The sequence below is a fragment of the Oncorhynchus kisutch genome, linkage group LG19 (assembly GCF_002021735.2).
Source record: "Oncorhynchus kisutch isolate 150728-3 linkage group LG19, Okis_V2, whole genome shotgun sequence".
In the NCBI taxonomy this organism is placed as follows: Eukaryota; Metazoa; Chordata; class Actinopteri; order Salmoniformes; family Salmonidae; genus Oncorhynchus; species Oncorhynchus kisutch.
Window position 1 is genome coordinate 60563792 of NC_034192.2, and position 19734 is coordinate 60583525.

At 44.1% G+C, this 19734-nt stretch overlaps 1 protein-coding gene across 7 annotated transcripts in view; it reads right to left on the minus strand.

Moving 5' to 3' along the window:
- tnip1 (TNFAIP3 interacting protein 1) overlaps positions 1–18017 on the minus strand; it is a 52147-nt gene extending 34130 nt beyond the window's left edge. For 2 of the 7 annotated variants that reach the window (XM_031798484.1, XM_031798473.1), the window contains exon 1: positions 17819–18017. The gene's annotated coding sequence lies outside the window, so the exon portion shown is untranslated. The remainder of the gene's footprint in view (positions 1–17818) is intronic. The other 5 variants (XM_031798475.1, XM_031798470.1, XM_031798482.1 and 2 more) reach the window with 4 other exon arrangements.
- Positions 18018–19734: the final 1717 nt, after the last annotated feature.

Here is a 19734-nt window from a genome sequence, read left to right on the forward strand (position 1 = left end):
GTAAAAGATATAATTAAGAAGAAAGGCAACACCGCCACAGTGATAAAGCAAAGAGAAAAAGCGTGGCAAAGTATTGCAGACCGCCTGAATGCGTAAGTAGTGCACAATTACACACTCACCGCTCCGCTGAAACATCACAATTACAATTCAAATATTTAATTCACATCTCCAAAAATGCAGTTGTACTGTAATTATGAAACGGTTAAATTTTTTATTGAAATGCACTGCAGATATGAGTGAAATTGTGTAAAGTAACTCCATCACACTGTATAAAGCTATGATACATTTTTTGATATTTTTACTGAAAACAAGACAAAAATACCAAGTAATTTTTTGCAGTGTGACTCCATTAAATGTGTGTGTGTGTGTGTGTGTGTGTGTGTGTGTGTGTGTGTGTGTGTGTAGATTAAACATGAACGGGCCAAAACGGACATGGCAGCAGGTCAAAATCAAATACAAGAACATTCTGCAGAATGGTATGGTCCCTGACTAATATTTAACAAAGCACAAGCATATATTGTACCCAGAAGGTGCCTGCTCACACATTGTCTGTACTGTTTTAGCAGTGAAAAAGAATACCCACAGACAAGGCACGGGTGGTGGGTCACCAAAGGCTGACCTTACCCCAGCAGAGGACATGGCCTTGGAGCTAAATAAAGGCAGGCCCGTCTTAGAGGGGATCCCTGGGGGGAAAGAGACGAGCATAGGTTCTTCCCAAGATGCCACCCGCTTCATTCAAGGTATGTCCTTCCATCTCTACATGGGATACAACCACATTCATATTGAATCAATTTGGACTGTCTGACTTTGGTTTACCTATTGCCTTGCAGTGTCTGGCAGCACTGTGTTCCTGTTAGAGCCACCAGCACAAGCACCAGACGATGCTGAGCCAGTGAGTACTCCATCAAAGGCATACTGTAGGCCTGGCATGTCTTGTCTACTAGCTTCAATATGAATCCGATTAAATGTGATAGGGTGAAGGCCCCAGTGCAGCAGCAACAGCACATGATGGAGACGATGAGGAGGAGGAGACCATCTCTCTGGATTCCAGAAGGCATGAGGTATCATGTTAAGACTGTGAAAGTACTATTTACTCTACAATGGTGAGGAGTCCTCATCAAAATCAAAAAATCTAATTTCTTTTACAGGACCCAGATGCTATACAGTGGGAAAACCAGCCTGGCAACATAGTGCGTATTAATAAAAGGACACCACATCCTGCCAAATTCCAGCTGCGCTAATTGTATTGTGTTCACAGAGCTCACAAGCTATCAGAAAGTTGTATGGCAACCACCTCCGGCGCCAAATAGAACTGGCAGACATAGACATTCAGTACAAGAAGAAAAAGATGGAAAATCTTGCACTGGAGTTCGAAATAAAAAAGAGGACAATTAGGAAACTGGACCTTGAAATAAAAAAACTTGAGAGGGAGGTGAGATATGCCTTTAATGTACACTGTATGCTAACTGTAACACAAATGTATTAATCATTATTTTTCTTTCCTCCCCCAGCTCCAAGAAGATGACACGGCTCAAAATAAAAATTAGGTATATTCTCGTAAAGTCAAGTGAGCCATGACATATGAGCTCTTATTGTGAGCACACAGGACGGTGGCATCTTTCTAAGGTTTTTTTTATTTTCCCAGCAATCAGTACAACCAAGTCATCGTTATAAGGCATCGCCCTCTTTTGCCCACCCCCCCAGCACCAGGTGTGGCCACTAGCCTATATGAAGGCCCAAAATTGTGTGTTCCTTTCTGCTCTGACAATGGCATGCCCATTCGTGCGAGATGTGGTGGATGAAGAAGCACTTGTGCTGAGGAGAGCCTTCAGGCGAGAAAGGGTCTTCAGGGACCGGTTGGACCCACTGGCCTTCCCTGATGACCATCTATATGAAAGATACAGGTTTTCTGCAGATGGCATCAGGTATCTATGCAGACTACTGGGTCCCAGGATTAAGCACCGCACTGCACGGAGCCATGCACTGAGTGTGTGTCTGGCTATCAAAGCATTAGCAGATGTCTTCATCTCCTTCCCTGGCCACAGAAGACTCTGTGACATCAAAGAGGAGTTCTATAGGATTGCAGGTAAGAGGATCTACAAATTACAGGACAACTGTTAACACATAGTAGGATACTCATTACTTTGTGTGACAGGTTTCCCCAATGTCATTGGTGCAGTGGACTGCACACACATAAGGATAAAAGCCCCCTCAGGTGCCCATGAGGCTGATTTTGTGAATAGGAAATCCTTTCACAGCATTAATGTTCAGGTGAACATAACTTTTTGATATTGTCCATTGACGAACACTCTGCATTGCCAGTGATGTGCATTGATTGGTGTAATATTCCTCATCTTATGATTTCAGATGGTCTGCAATGCTGACTGTGTGATCAGCAATGTTGTGGCAAAATGGCCTGGCTCAGTCCATGACTCCAGAATCTTTCGGGCCTCTGAAATCTATCAGTGCCTATCACAAGGTAAGCCACACAACCCCTATTTATAACCATCATGGCTGTGTCAAGAATATCACTGTGTTTATGAGGTAGTAATGATGAGATTTTGTGTTGACAGGTGAATTCTCTGGTGTGTTGCTGGGAGACAGGGGGTATGGCTGCCAGCCTTTTCTCCTGACACCTTTCACAGACCCCCAGGAAGCACAGCAGGCCTACAACCATGCCCATGCCAGGACCAGGGCCAGAGTTGAAATGACCTTTGGCCTCCTGAAGGCATGCTTTCACTGCCTTCACAAATTAAGGGTCAGCCCTGTTAGGGCATGTGATATTACTGTGGCTTGTGCTGTCCTCCACAATGTGGCCTGCCTGAGGAAGGAGAGGGCCCCCAGAGTGCCACCAGCCATGGACTGGGACAATCCGGCAATCTTCCCTGATGACGACAGTGGTCGGCTGCTGAGGGACCAATATGTGTTGAATTATTTTAGTTAGTATGTGTGCTTTCAATTTTGGTTAAATATGTCCTGCGGTGGCAGAGGAATTTGGGTTTTTTTGGGTTCGTTTTTTTGACGAATTTGGCCTCTTATGATGTTTGTGCGGTATACTGTGTGTAATACAAGGCTGCAGGGAGGCTACTGCATCCATTCATTTGTCTGTTCAGTTGATGTGTATGGATTTGTCCTGCATTTATTTTAGTGTGCAGACATGCAGGGTGTGTTATATACAGACCTTTGAATGTGTATGTATCATTTTGTATAATATGCTTGGATTCTGTGCTTTCCATCTTGTAGAGTCACTGTGACTTCAGTTTCGAAAGGAGCTGATGGTTTACCTGCTTTGTTTTGTCCTTATTCAATAAAGGAACATAATGTTACACATTGTGTTTTTATATTCATATGGAATGTGTATTTGTTTATATGACAGAGTACTAGGGCCACACTGAAGAAAAAGGATAAAGTCATACATTTATGAGGCTGGTTCTTTCTGCAGAAAAGCTACATATTGTTTTTACAGTTTTGATACTTATGACAATGTGATACTTAATATTCTGGCACATCAGCATGTCTTTGTTTATGAAACCATACTGAAGTACAATTTCACGAAATGCCCCACATCTGTCATTTTAACAACTGTCCTCCTTTAAAACAACTGGTTACAATATTATGACTTGTGTTTTTTCCCCTCTGTGGCCCTAATATTCTATCATTTTATATATATAGTCTATGGGAAACTGTAAATTATCTAATGATAGCAACATCATCTAAAAATCATTTTTTATCCAAAATCATTGAAATTAATGATCACAAACGTTTAAATAACAGTGGGTCTAGTTATGTGATAACAATGTATAGTGAGCAGTGAAATAACTATTGGTTTCCATTTGTGGTGACTGCTGACTGACATTAGGGATGAGATTAAATAGATCCTGGAATTTAGCCTGGTCTGGAGCAGGCTAGCTCCACAGAATAAATCTCCATGGTAATTTATACCATAACATATCCTCCTGCCCCCTATCCATCTTTAGTGCAACCGGATTACGGATCAATTGAGCCAGGATCCTGGCTTAATCCCTTATCCTAGTTTTGTGCAACAGGCCCCAGGGCTTCAAAGCTACAACGGTTAGCTGAAACAATAACAAAGCAGACAACACACTGTGTTATCACGCCTCTGATATGGACCTGGAGTCATGTAACCATTCTCCAATTCATAGACAGAGCTGTAGATGCAAGGAGGACTGACCATCCATGATATAACTTATTGTTATGAGGCTATACAGTGTTAGTTTACTTTTAAGTTGTTTACAAACATTGGAGTAAAACAAGTTTATATTTCGGGTTCAGATGGGGTATGACTGTTAAACTAATCTCATGAGGCATTTACCAATTGTATTCTTCAGGAATCAACGGGTATATATAATTAATTATTAGTATAAAAAAAATGATGTAGCAACTATGGATTCTAGCTATTAGCTCCACACGTCTAGGCAGAGGCTGTAGTACAGTCACAGACTTCACTACTCCTTCACAGCTCCACACCTCTAGGTAGAGACTGTAGTACAGTCACATAGACTTCACTACTCCTTTACAGCTCCACACCTCTAGGTAGAGACTGTAGTACAGTCACAGACTTCACTACTCCTTCACAGCTCCACACCTCTAGGCAGAGGCTGTAGTACAGTCACAGACTTCACTACTCCTTCACAGCTCCACACCTCTAGGTAGAGACTGTAGTACAGTCACATAGACTTCACTACTCCTTTACAGCTCCACACCTCTAGGCAGAGGCTGTAGTACAGTCACACATTCACTACTCCTTTACAGCTCCACACGTCTAGGCAGAGGCTGTAGTACAGTCACATAGACTTCACTACTCCTTTACAGCTCCACACCTCTAGGCAGAGGCTGTAGTACAGTCACACATTCACTACTCCTTTACAGCTCCACACCTCTAGGCAGAGGCTGTAGTACAGTCACACATTCACTACTCCTTTACAGCTCCACACCTCTAGGTAGAGGCTGTAGTACAGTCACATAGACGTCACTACTCCTTTACAGCTCCACACCTCTAGGTAGAGGCTGTAGTACAGTCACACATTCACTACTCCTTTACAGCTCCACACCTCTAGGTAGAGGCTGTAGTACAGTCACATAGACGTCACTACTCCTTTACAGCTCCACACCTCTAGGCAGAGGCTGTAGTACAGTCACACATTCACTACTCTTTTACAGCTCCACACGTCTAGGCAGAGGCTGTAGTACAGTCACAGACTTCACTACTCCTTCACAGCTCCACACCTCTAGGTAGAGACTGTAGTACAGTCACATAGACTTCACTACTCCTTTACAGCTCCACACCTCTAGGTAGAGACTGTAGTACAGTCACAGACTTCACTACTCCTTCACAGCTCCACACCTCTAGGCAGAGGCTGTAGTACAGTCACAGACTTCACTACTCCTTCACAGCTCCACACCTCTAGGTAGAGACTGTAGTACAGTCACATAGACTTCACTACTCCTTTACAGCTCCACACCTCTAGGCAGAGGCTGTAGTACAGTCACACATTCACTACTCCTTTACAGCTCCACACGTCTAGGCAGAGGCTGTAGTACAGTCACATAGACTTCACTACTCCTTTACAGCTCCACACCTCTAGGCAGAGGCTGTAGTACAGTCACACATTCACTACTCCTTTACAGCTCCACACCTCTAGGCAGAGGCTGTAGTACAGTCACACATTCACTACTCCTTTACAGCTCCACACCTCTAGGTAGAGGCTGTAGTACAGTCACATAGACGTCACTACTCCTTTACAGCTCCACACCTCTAGGTAGAGGCTGTAGTACAGTCACACATTCACTACTCCTTTACAGCTCCACACCTCTAGGTAGAGGCTGTAGTACAGTCACATAGACGTCACTACTCCTTTACAGCTCCACACCTCTAGGCAGAGGCTGTAGTACAGTCACACATTCACTACTCTTTTACAGCTCCACACCTCTAGGCAGAGGCTGTAGTACAGTCACACATTCACTACTCCTTTACAGCTCCACACGTCTAGGCAGAGGCTGTAGTACAGTCACATAGACTTCACTACTCCTTCACAGCTCCACACCTCTAGGTAGAGACTGTAGTACAGTCACATAGACTTCACTACTCCTTTACAGCTCCACACCTCTAGGCAGAGGCTGTAGTACAGTCACACATTCACTACTCCTTTACAGCTCCACACCTCTAGGCAGAGGCTGTAGTACAGTCACACATTCACTACTCCTTTACAGCTCCACACCTCTAGGTAGAGGCTGTAGTACAGTCACATAGACGTCACTACTCCTTTACAGCTCCACACCTCTAGGTAGAGGCTGTAGTACAGTCACACATTCACTACTCCTTTACAGCTCCACACCTCTAGGTAGAGGCTGTAGTACAGTCACATAGACGTCACTACTCCTTTACAGCTCCACACCTCTAGGCAGAGGCTGTAGTACAGTCACACATTCACTACTCTTTTACAGCTCCACACCTCTAGGCAGAGGCTGTAGTACAGTCACACATTCACTACTCCTTTACAGCTCCACACCTCTAGGTAGAGGCTGTAGTACAGTCACATAGACGTCACTACTCCTTTACAGCTCCACACCTCTAGGTAGAGGCTGTAGTACAGTCACATAGACTTCACTACTCCTTCACAGCTCCACACCTCTAGGCAGAGGCTGTAGTACAGTCACATAGACTTCACTACTCCTTTACAGCTCCACATCTCTAGGCAGAGGTTGTAGTACAGTCACATAGACTTCATTACTCCTTTACAGCTCCACACCTCTAGGCAGAGGCTGTAGTACAGTCACATAGACTTCACTACTCCTTCACAGCTCCAAACCTCTAGGCAGAGGCTGTAGTACAGTCACATAGACTTCACTACTCCTTTACAGCTCCACACCTCTAGGTAGAGGCTGTAGTACAGTCACATAGACGTCACTACTCCTTTACAGCTCCACACCTCTAGGCAGAGGCTGTAGTACAGTCACATAGACGTCACTACTCCTTTACAGCTCCACACCTCTAGGCAGAGGCTGTAGTACAGTCACACATTCACTACTCTTTTACAGCTCCACACCTCTAGGCAGAGGCTGTAGTACAGTCACACATTCACTACTCCTTTACAGCTCCACACGTCTAGGCAGAGGCTGTAGTACAGTCACAGACTTCACTACTCCTTCACAGCTCCACACCTCTAGGTAGAGACTGTAGTACAGTCACATAGACTTCACTACTCCTTTACAGCTCCACACCTCTAGGCAGAGGCTGTAGTACAGTCACACATTCACTACTCCTTTACAGCTCCACACCTCTAGGCAGAGGCTGTAGTACAGTCACACATTCACTACTCCTTTACAGCTCCACACCTCTAGGTAGAGGCTGTAGTACAGTCACATAGACGTCACTACTCCTTTACAGCTCCACACCTCTAGGTAGAGGCTGTAGTACAGTCACACATTCACTACTCCTTTACAGCTCCACACCTCTAGGTAGAGGCTGTAGTACAGTCACATAGACGTCACTACTCCTTTACAGCTCCACACCTCTAGGCAGAGGCTGTAGTACAGTCACACATTCACTACTCTTTTACAGCTCCACACCTCTAGGCAGAGGCTGTAGTACAGTCACACATTCACTACTCCTTTACAGCTCCACACCTCTAGGTAGAGGCTGTAGTACAGTCACATAGACGTCACTACTCCTTTACAGCTCCACACCTCTAGGTAGAGGCTGTAGTACAGTCACATAGACTTCACTACTCCTTCACAGCTCCACACCTCTAGGCAGAGGCTGTAGTACAGTCACACATTCACTACTCCTTTACAGCTCCACATCTCTAGGCAGAGGTTGTAGTACAGTCACATAGACTTCATTACTCCTTTACAGCTCCACACCTCTAGGCAGAGGCTGTAGTACAGTCACATAGACTTCACTACTCCTTCACAGCTCCAAACCTCTAGGCAGAGGCTGTAGTACAGTCACATAGACTTCACTACTCCTTTACAGCTCCACACCTCTAGGCAGAGGCTGTAGTACAGTCACACATTCACTACTCCTTTACAGCTCCACACCTCTAGGCAGAGGCTGTAGTACAGTCACACATTCACTACTCCTTTACAGCTCCACACCTCTAGGTAGAGGCTGTAGTACAGTCACATAGACGTCACTACTCCTTTACAGCTCCACACCTCTAGGTAGAGGCTGTAGTACAGTCACACATTCACTACTCCTTTACAGCTCCACACCTCTAGGTAGAGGCTGTAGTACAGTCACATAGACGTCACTACTCCTTTACAGCTCCACACCTCTAGGCAAAGGTTGTAGTACAGTCACATAGACTTCACTACTCCTTCACAGCTCCACACCTCTAGGCAGAGGCTGTAGTACAGTCACACATTCACTACTCCTTTACAGCTCCACACCTCTAGGCAGAGGTTGTAGTACAGTCACATAGACTTCATTACTCCTTTACAGCTCCACACCTCTAGGCAGAGGCTGTAGTACAGTCACACATTCACTACTCCTTTACAGCTCCACACCTCTAGGTAGAGGCTGTAGTACAGTCACATAGACGTCACTACTCCTTTACAGCTCCACACCTCTAGGCAGAGGCTGTAGTACAGTCACATAGACTTCACTACTCCTTCACAGCTCCACACCTCTAGGTAGAGACTGTAGTACAGTCACACATTCACTACTCCTTTACAGCTCCACACCTCTAGGCAGAGGTTGTAGTACAGTCACATAGACTTCATTACTCCTTTACAGCTCCACACCTCTAGGCAGAGGCTGTAGTACAGTCACACATTCACTACTCCTTTACAGCTCCACACCTCTAGGCAGAGGTTGTAGTACAGTCACATAGACTTCATTACTCCTTTACAGCTCCACACCTCTAGGCAGAGGCTGTAGTACAGTCACATAGACGTCACTACTCCTTTACAGCTCCACACCTCTAGGCAGAGGCTTTAGTACAGTCACATAGACTTCACTACTCCTTCACAGCTCCACACCTCTAGGCAGAGGCTGTAGTACAGTCACACATTCACTACTCCTTTACAGCTCCACACCTCTAGGCAGAGGTTGTAGTACAGTCACATAGACTTCATTACTCCTTTACAGCTCCACACCTCTAGGCAGAGGCTGTAGTACAGTCACACATTCACTACTCCTTTACAGCTCCACACCTCTAGGCAGAGGCTGTAGTACAGTCACATAGACTTCACTACTCCTTCACAGCTCCAAACCTCTAGGCAGAGGCTGTAGTACAGTCACATAGACTTCACTACTCCTTTACAGCTCCACACCTCTAGGCAGAGGCTGTAGTACAGTCACACATTCACTACTCCTTTACAGCTCCACACCTCTAGGCAGAGGCTGTAGTACAGTCACATAGACTTCACTACTCCTTTCACGCTCCACACCTCTAGGTAGAGAGCTGTAGTACAGTCACATAGACTTCACTACTCATTCACAGCTCCACACCTCTAGGCAGAGGCTGTAGTACAGTCACACATTCACTACTCCTTTACAGCTCCACATCTCTAGGCAGGGGTTGTAGTACAGTCACATAGACTCATTACTCCTTTACAGCTCCACACCTCTAGGCAGAGGCTGTAGTACAGTCACATAGACTTCACTACTCCTTCACAGCTCCAACCTCTAGGCAGAGGCTGTAGTACAGTCACATAGACTTCACTACTCCTTTACAGCTCCACACCTCTAGGCAGAGGCGTAGTACAGTCACACATTCACTACTCCTTTACAGCTCCACACCTCTAGGCAGAGGCTGTAGTACAGTCACACATTCACTACTCCTTTACAGCTCCACACCTCTAGGTAGAGGCTGTAGTACAGTCACATAGACGTCACTACTCCTTTACAGCTCCACACCTCTAGGTAAGAGGCTGTAGTACAGTCACACATTCACTACTCCTTTACAGCTCCACACCTCTAGGTAGAGGCTGTAGTACAGTCACATAGACGTCATACTCCTTTACAGCTCCACACCTCTAGGCAGAGGCTGTAGTACAGTCACACATTCACTACTCCTTTACAGCTCCACACCTCTAGGCAGAGGTTGTAGTACAGTCACATAGACTTCATTACTCCTTTACAGCTCCACACCTCTAGGCAGAGGCTGTAGTACAGTCACATAGACGTCACTACTCCTTTACAGCTCCACACCTCTAGGCAGAGGCTTTAGTACAGTCACATAGACTTCACTACTCCTTCACAGCTCCACACCTCTAGGCAGAGGCTGTAGTACAGTCACACATTCACTACTCCTTTACAGCTCCACACCTCTAGGCAGAGGTTGTAGTACAGTCACATAGACTTCATTACTCCTTTACAGCTCCACACCTCTAGGCAGAGGCTGTAGTACAGTCACACATTCACTACTCCTTTACAGCTCCACACCTCTAGGCAGAGGCTGTAGTACAGTCACATAGACTTCACTACTCCTTCACAGCTCCAAACCTCTAGGCAGAGGCTGTAGTACAGTCACATAGACTTCACTACTCCTTTACAGCTCCACACCTCTAGGCAGAGGCTGTAGTACAGTCACACATTCACTACTCCTTTACAGCTCCACACCTCTAGGCAGAGGCTGTAGTACAGTCACATAGACTTCACTACTCCTTCACAGCTCCACACCTCTAGGTAGAGGCTGTAGTACAGTCACATAGACTTCACTACTCCTTTACAGCTCCACACCTCTAGGTAGAGGCTGTAGTACAGTCACATAGACTTCACTACTCATTCACAGCTCCACACCTCTAGGCAGAGGCTGTAGTACAGTCACACATTCACTACTCCTTTACAGCTCCACATCTCTAGGCAGAGGTTGTAGTACAGTCACATAGACTTCATTACTCCTTTACAGCTCCACACCTCTAGGCAGAGGCTGTAGTACAGTCACATAGACTTCACTACTACTTCACAGCTCCAAACCTCTAGGCAGAGGCTGTAGTACAGTCACATAGACTTCACTACTCCTTTACAGCTCCACACCTCTAGGCAGAGGCTGTAGTACAGTCACACATTCACTACTCCTTTACAGCTCCACACCTCTAGGCAGAGGCTGTAGTACAGTCACACATTCACTACTCCTTTACAGCTCCACACCTCTAGGTAGAGGCTGTAGTACAGTCACATAGACGTCACTACTCCTTTACAGCTCCACACCTCTAGGTAGAGGCTGTAGTACAGTCACACATTCACTACTCCTTTACAGCTCCACACCTCTAGGTAGAGGCTGTAGTACAGTCACATAGACGTCACTACTCCTTTACAGCTCCACACCTCTAGGCAAAGGTTGTAGTACAGTCACATAGACTTCACTACTCCTTCACAGCTCCACACCTCTAGGCAGAGGCTGTAGTACAGTCACACATTCACTACTCCTTTACAGCTCCACACCTCTAGGCAGAGGTTGTAGTACAGTCACATAGACTTCATTACTCCTTTACAGCTCCACACCTCTAGGCAGAGGCTGTAGTACAGTCACACATTCACTACTCCTTTACAGCTCCACACCTCTAGGTAGAGGCTGTAGTACAGTCACATAGACGTCACTACTCCTTTACAGCTCCACACCTCTAGGCAGAGGCTGTAGTACAGTCACATAGACTTCACTACTCCTTCACAGCTCCACACCTCTAGGTAGAGACTGTAGTACAGTCACACATTCACTACTCCTTTACAGCTCCACACCTCTAGGCAGAGGTTGTAGTACAGTCACATAGACTTCATTACTCCTTTACAGCTCCACACCTCTAGGCAGAGGCTGTAGTACAGTCACACATTCACTACTCCTTTACAGCTCCACACCTCTAGGCAGAGGTTGTAGTACAGTCACATAGACTTCATTACTCCTTTACAGCTCCACACCTCTAGGCAGAGGCTGTAGTACAGTCACATAGACGTCACTACTCCTTTACAGCTCCACACCTCTAGGCAGAGGCTTTAGTACAGTCACATAGACTTCACTACTCCTTCACAGCTCCACACCTCTAGGCAGAGGCTGTAGTACAGTCACACATTCACTACTCCTTTACAGCTCCACACCTCTAGGCAGAGGTTGTAGTACAGTCACATAGACTTCATTACTCCTTTACAGCTCCACACCTCTAGGCAGAGGCTGTAGTACAGTCACACATTCACTACTCCTTTACAGCTCCACACCTCTAGGCAGAGGCTGTAGTACAGTCACATAGACTTCACTACTCCTTCACAGCTCCAAACCTCTAGGCAGAGGCTGTAGTACAGTCACATAGACTTCACTACTCCTTTACAGCTCCACACCTCTAGGCAGAGGCTGTAGTACAGTCACACATTCACTACTCCTTTACAGCTCCACACCTCTAGGCAGAGGCTGTAGTACAGTCACATAGACTTCACTACTCCTTCACAGCTCCACACCTCTAGGTAGAGGCTGTAGTACAGTCACATAGACTTCACTACTCCTTTACAGCTCCACACCTCTAGGCAGAGGCTGTAGTACAGTCACATAGACTTCACTACTCCTTTACAGCTCCACACCTCTAGGTAGAGGCTGTAGTACAGTCACACATTCACTACTCCTTTACAGCTCCACACCTCTAGGTAGAGGCTGTAGTACAGTCACATAGACTTCACTACTCCTTTACAGCTCCACACCTCTAGGCAGAGGCTGTAGTACAGTCACACATTCACTACTCCTTTACAGCTCCACACCTCTAGGTAGAGGCTGTAGTACAGTCACATAGACGTCACTACTCCTTTACAGCTCCACACCTCTAGGTAGAGGCTGTAGTACAGTCACACATTCACTACTCCTTCACAGCTCCACACCTCTAGGCAGAGGCTGTAGTACAGTCACACATTCACTACTCCTTTACAGCTCCACACCTCTAGGCAGAGGTTGTAGTACAGTCACATAGACTTCATTACTCCTTTACAGCTCCACACCTCTAGGCAGAGGCTGTAGTACAGTCACACATTCACTACTCCTTTACAGCTCCACACCTCTAGGTAGAGGCTGTAGTACAGTCACATAGACGTCACTACTCCTTTACAGCTCCACACCTCTAGGCAGAGGCTGTAGTACAGTCACATAGACTTCACTACTCCTTCACAGCTCCACACCTCTAGGTAGAGACTGTAGTACAGTCACACATTCACTACTCCTTTACAGCTCCACACCTCTAGGCAGAGGTTGTAGTACAGTCACATAGACTTCATTACTCCTTTACAGCTCCACACCTCTAGGCAGAGGCTGTAGTACAGTCACACATTCACTACTCCTTTACAGCTCCACACCTCTAGGCAGAGGTTGTAGTACAGTCACATAGACTTCATTACTCCTTTACAGCTCCACACCTCTAGGCAGAGGCTGTAGTACAGTCACATAGACGTCACTACTCCTTTACAGCTCCACACCTCTAGGCAGAGGCTTTAGTACAGTCACATAGACTTCACTACTCCTTCACAGCTCCACACCTCTAGGCAGAGGCTGTAGTACAGTCACACATTCACTACTCCTTTACAGCTCCACACCTCTAGGCAGAGGTTGTAGTACAGTCACATAGACTTCATTACTCCTTTACAGCTCCACACCTCTAGGCAGAGGCTGTAGTACAGTCACACATTCACTACTCCTTTACAGCTCCACACCTCTAGGCAGAGGCTGTAGTACAGTCACATAGACTTCACTACTCCTTCACAGCTCCAAACCTCTAGGCAGAGGCTGTAGTACAGTCACATAGACTTCACTACTCCTTTACAGCTCCACACCTCTAGGCAGAGGCTGTAGTACAGTCACACATTCACTACTCCTTTACAGCTCCACACCTCTAGGCAGAGGCTGTAGTACAGTCACATAGACTTCACTACTCCTTCACAGCTCCACACCTCTAGGTAGAGGCTGTAGTACAGTCACATAGACTTCACTACTCCTTTACAGCTCCACACCTCTAGGCAGAGGCTGTAGTACAGTCACATAGACTTCACTACTCCTTTACAGCTCCACACCTCTAGGTAGAGGCTGTAGTACAGTCACACATTCACTACTCCTTTACAGCTCCACACCTCTAGGTAGAGGCTGTAGTACAGTCACATAGACTTCACTACTCCTTTACAGCTCCACACCTCTAGGCAGAGGCTGTAGTACAGTCACACATTCACTACTCCTTTACAGCTCCACACCTCTAGGTAGAGGCTGTAGTACAGTCACATAGACTTCACTACTCCTTTACAGCTCCACACCTCTAGGTAGAGGCTGTAGTACAGTCACATAGACTTCACTACTCCTTTACAGCTCCACACCTCTAGGTAGAGGCTGTAGTACAGTCACAGATTACTTCTTTAAAAGCTCTACAATAGGCTGAATTATTATTTCCATGATGTTCTATCTATGCACAATGAACTTTGGAACAACCTTGATAAAGATTGGAATCTCATGATGGGTGACCTCCAAACACTAGATGCAACCAAAACCAATAATGAAAATAAAATAATGCCTAAACATGAACTGCTATTGACCAAAATAGGTGAGACAGTGCGTCTGCACCATAGAAATAGATAGAGCACAAATTGTTGTATCTGTGCCATTATGGCGTCTGTGACAGCATGGGCAGCGTCATTGAGGCTATCTCCATTTTGAAGACATACATTTTCTTCTTCACGATTGGCTGATCCCTCCTGATGACCCGGTTGGACATGAGTCCTACATAGTCACCAACAGGCATCAGTCAATGAAGTTGGAAGTCCAACTGGTTGACTACATTAAAATGGTGGAAGCCCTAAATTGCGCTGGCCATGCTAACACAGCCTTTTGGCCACTAGAGGCCTCTGTCATTCTCTATGGTCTGTAGGACCCATTGGACACCATATTCAGGGTTGAGGAGTAATGTAATCAGATTTTTTTTTAAACAGTAACTGTAATCAGTTACATTACCAGCAAACATATTGTAATCAGATTATCGCTACTTTTGAAAAACTAGATGATTACTTCTTGGATTACTTTTAAATTCTGAAAGGATGTTTTCTAAATGACATTCAATTCAGCATTGAAAAGAAAGACAAGTTTAAGTTTGTTCCACCTCAGCGAATCTGACTACAAATCAGGGACCACTATGATAACGTACCAAATGTGTTTTATAGATCCTTTTTATCTTCTAATTAATACCTCTTAAAGGGAAGGTCATCTGAATGTAATCAGATTACATTACTGAGTTTGGGTAATCCCAAATTGACATTACTGATTGCAATTTTGGACTGGTAACTAGAAACTGTAACAGATTACATTACATTGGGGGCGACACAACAGTTCACTCATGTCAGGCCAGGTAACCATCACAATGGTAAAAACTTGGCACAATGCAATCTTTTCATTCTTCCCTTTCCATCAAACCCAGTCGTGTGTCACGCAGACAACCTAGGTTCAAACCCAGTTGGGACGAAAGACAATGTTAGCCCGCTGAGCTAAAGCTGAATCAAATCTGTTTTTCGACAACATTCATCTTCATTAATCGCTGCAAAAATTCACATTTGGCGTTACGTAACCAACAAAACATGTTTATATTGTGAAACAAGAAAAACATAAAAATGTTGTCTTGCTAAACAAGAGTAATTTTGTTTTATTGCTTATCTTGAACATTGGCTTACTGGTTTAGAATATAGTAGAATAGTAGAGTACGGTAGAGCAGAATAGAGTAGAATAGTAGAGTATGGTAGAGCAGCGTAGAGTAGAATAGTAGAGTATGGTAGAGTAGAATAGTGTAAAGTAGAATAGAGCAGAATAGAGTACAGTAAAGTAAAATAGAGTAGAATAGAGTAGAGTAGAATATAGTACAGTAGAGTAGAATAGAGTACAGTAGAGTATGGTAGAGTATAATAGAATAGAGTAGACTAGAGTACAGTAGAATAGAATAGAGTACAGTAGAGTATAATAGAATAGAGCACAGTAGAGTAGAATAGAGTACAGTAGAGTAGAATAGAATAGAGTACAGTAGGGCAGGATAGAGTACAGTAAAGTATAGTAGAATAGAGTACGGTAGAGTAGAATAGAGTAGACTAGAGTACAGTAGAGTAGAATAGAGTACAGTAGAGTATAATAGAATAGAGTACAGTAAAGTAGAATAGAGTACAGTACAGTAGAATAGAGTACAGTAGAGTATAATAGAATAGAGTACAGTAGAGTAGAATAGAGTTAAGTAAAGTAGAATAGAATAGAGTACAGTAGAGTATAATAGAACAGAGTAGAGTATAATACAGTAGAGTATAATAGAATAGAGTATAATAGAGTACAGTAGAGTATAATAGAATAGAGTACAGTAGAGTATAATAGAATAGAGTATAATAGAGTACAGTAGAGTATAATAGAATAGAGTATAATAGAGTTCAGTAAAGTAGAATAGAATAGAGTATAATAGAATAGAGTACAGTAGAGTATAATAGAATAGAGTAGAATAGAGTACAGTAGAGTATAATAGAATAGAGTATAATAGAGTTCAGTAAAGTAGAATAGAATAGAGTATAATAGAATAGAGTATAATAGAGTACAGTAGAGTATAATAGAATAGAGTAGAATAGAGTACAGTAGAGTAGAATAGAATAGAGTAGAATAGAGCACAGTAGAGTAGAATAGATGGAGCCAGATCTAACACAAATATTTTTTTTAGTCCAGGACTCAGATTCATCTGTCCAGGTGGATACTGGCCCTTGATCTAGTGGGCCGTGGCCATGTGAGAAGTGGGTCGTCAGTTATGAGAAAACATTGAAAATCACGTACAATTTATTTTCTTAATTTGTGTCGTTGGAGGACGATTTGGGTCATGGGAAGACGGTCAGTTTCTCATTTCGGTCTTGTGCACTTTCGTCATTCAAGTTTCACAAAAACATTTAAATTAATATATTTTAAATATCAAAAGTTATCAAAATGTATTTTCTTCTTTGTAGGAATGCACGTCAAAGAATTTGCCGCAATACATGGCTCACGTTAGGCTTCTCCTCAAGCACAAAATACTGGGAAAAGTCCACACCTGGACTGTAGCTTGGTTGGATATGTGCTGAATGGAAGTCTGGAAAAGCTGGCTGATATTTGCACTGTTCAGTATAGGGTTTGTTTTTCATTACTCAGATTTACTGTTAATGCACACCAATAGTAACATGTTTATCTTTTTTTGGGGGGGGGGGGGGTGATTACAGAAATGTTATGTTATAATTTCGGATGTATATATTTTTTTAAACAACAAATATGACCTATAATTACTCCCATACTAAGGTAGGCCATAAAAAAAAAATCGTATCAGTCAATGAGAAACTATGACATCACATAAATGGAATTAAATGTTTTTATAACATATTACATTGGGGGCGACAGGTAGCCTCGTGGTTTGAGCGTTGGGCCAGTAACCGGAAGGTTGCTGGATCGAATCCCCGAGCTAACATGTTAAAAATCCTGAACAAGGCAGTTAACCCACTGTTCCTAGACTGTCTTTGAAATGAGGAATTTGTTCTTAACTGACTTTCCTAGTCAAATAAACATCACAACATGAATTTTAGATTACTGGAACAGTATCATATTTATATTTTTTATTTTTATTCTAGATTAAATGAACCTATTTAATATTAACAATCATTCACAAATCAAATTGCATTTTTTTTTAAATAACTTGATTCGCCCATGTACGCACATTAGATGATTCATTCAGCGTGACCAAGTCAGAGTCAAACAGCTTCAACACAGGACTCTTTATAACCTAGACAAACTCTCTTATAACATCAAACAAAAATGACATCTATATATACAATTTGGAAAAAAGCGAACAAACATAAACTCACCCACACATTGAGCGTGTGTCCGAGAGACGCATTTTAAGGAAATTGGTGAATAGAGGGGGAAGCTATTGCAATGTTTTTAGAGAGACATGGGGAATTCCCACATAGAGAAAGAGCCTGATACAGTTCATAGCCTAAACAGAAGAGAACAGAGCAGGACGACCTGGGTTCCGTCTAACTGCGCAGTAGTGTAGTCTGGCCTAAAGTGAACAACACAACCAGCGAAACAGACACAAAATACTCCCAGTCTGTTGCTGTATGTGTTAGTTATATTCTACACAAGAATACTAGTGTTGCAATGTACTCTTTATGAATCAAAACTAAAGTGTGCTGGAAATTACATTAAATGTCTCTTTGCACATTTAGTTTACAGAACACAGAAATGAATGTCCATTCAGTATAAGGCCTAATAACCAAGTTTAATCTCATTTATATTAAACTTGCCTAGTTAAATAAAGGTTAAAAAATATATATGAATGTCTAATAATTAACATGAAATAGGGATAATTGTGAGGTTGTAGTCTTTGTTTAAATGAACAGTGTTGAGCTGCTGCACGGTGCAGTTTAAATGAGCAGTGCTGGGCTGCTGCACGGTGCAGTTTAAATGAACAGTGTTGGGCTGCTGCACGGTGCAGTTTAAATGAGCAGTGCTGGGCTGCTGCACGGTGCAGTTTAAATGAACAGTGTTGGGCTGCTGCACGGTGCAGTTTAAATGAACAGTGTTGGGCTGCTGCACGGTGCAGTTTAAATGAACAGTGTTGGGCTGCTGCACGGTGAAGTTTAAATGAACGGTGTTGGGCTGCTGCACGGTGCAGTTTAAATGAGCCGTGTTGGGCTGCTGCACGGTGCAGTTTAAATGAACAGTGTTGGGCTGCTGCACGGTGCAGTTTAAATGAACCGTGTTGGGCTGCTGCACGGTGCAGTTTAAATGAACCGTGTTGGGCTGCTGCACGGTGCAGTTTAAATGAACCGTGTTGGGCTGCTGCACGGTGCAGTTTAAATAAATCGTGTTGTGCTGCTGCACTGTGCAGTTTAAATGAACTGTGTTGGGCTGCTGCACGGTGCAGTTTAAATGAACAGTGTTGGGCTGCTGCACGGTGCAGTTTAAATGAACAGTGTTGGGCTGCTGCACGGTGCAGTTTAAATGAACAGTGTTGGGCTGCTGCACGGTGCAGTTTAAATGAACAGTGTTGGGCTGCTGCACGGTGCAGTTTAAATGAACAGTGTTGAGCTGCTGCACAGTGCAGTTTAAATGAACAGTGTTGGGCTGCTGCACGGTGCAGTTTAAATGAACAGTGTTGGGCTGCTGCACGGTGCAGTTTAAATAAACCATGTTGGGCTGCTGCACGGTGCAGTTTAAATGAACAGTGTTGGGCTGCTGCACGGTGCAGTTTAAATGAACAGTGTTGGGCTGCTGCACGGTGCAGTTTAAATGAACAGTGTTGAGCTGCTGCACGGTGCAGTTTAAATGAACAGTGTTGGGCTGCTGCACGGTGCAGTTTAAATGAACAGTGTTGAGCTGCTGCACGGTGCAGTTTAAATGAACAGTGTTGGGCTGCTGCACGGTGCAGTTTAAATGAACAGTGTTGAGCTGCTGCACGGTGCAGTTTAAATGAACAGTGTTGGGCTGCTGCACGGTGCAGTTTAAATGAACCGTGTTGGGCTGCTGCACGGTGCAGTTTAAATGAACAGTGTTGAGCTGCTGCACGGTGCAGTTTAAATGAACCGTGTTGGGCTGCTGCACGGTGCAGTTTAAATGAACAGTGTTGAGCTGCTGCACGGTGCAGTTTAAATGAACAGTGTTGGGCTGCTACACGGTGCAGTTTAAATGAACAGTGTTGGGCTGCTGCACGGTGCAGTTTAAATGAACAGTGTTGGGCTGCTGCACGGTGCAGTTTAAATGAACAGTGTTGGGCTGC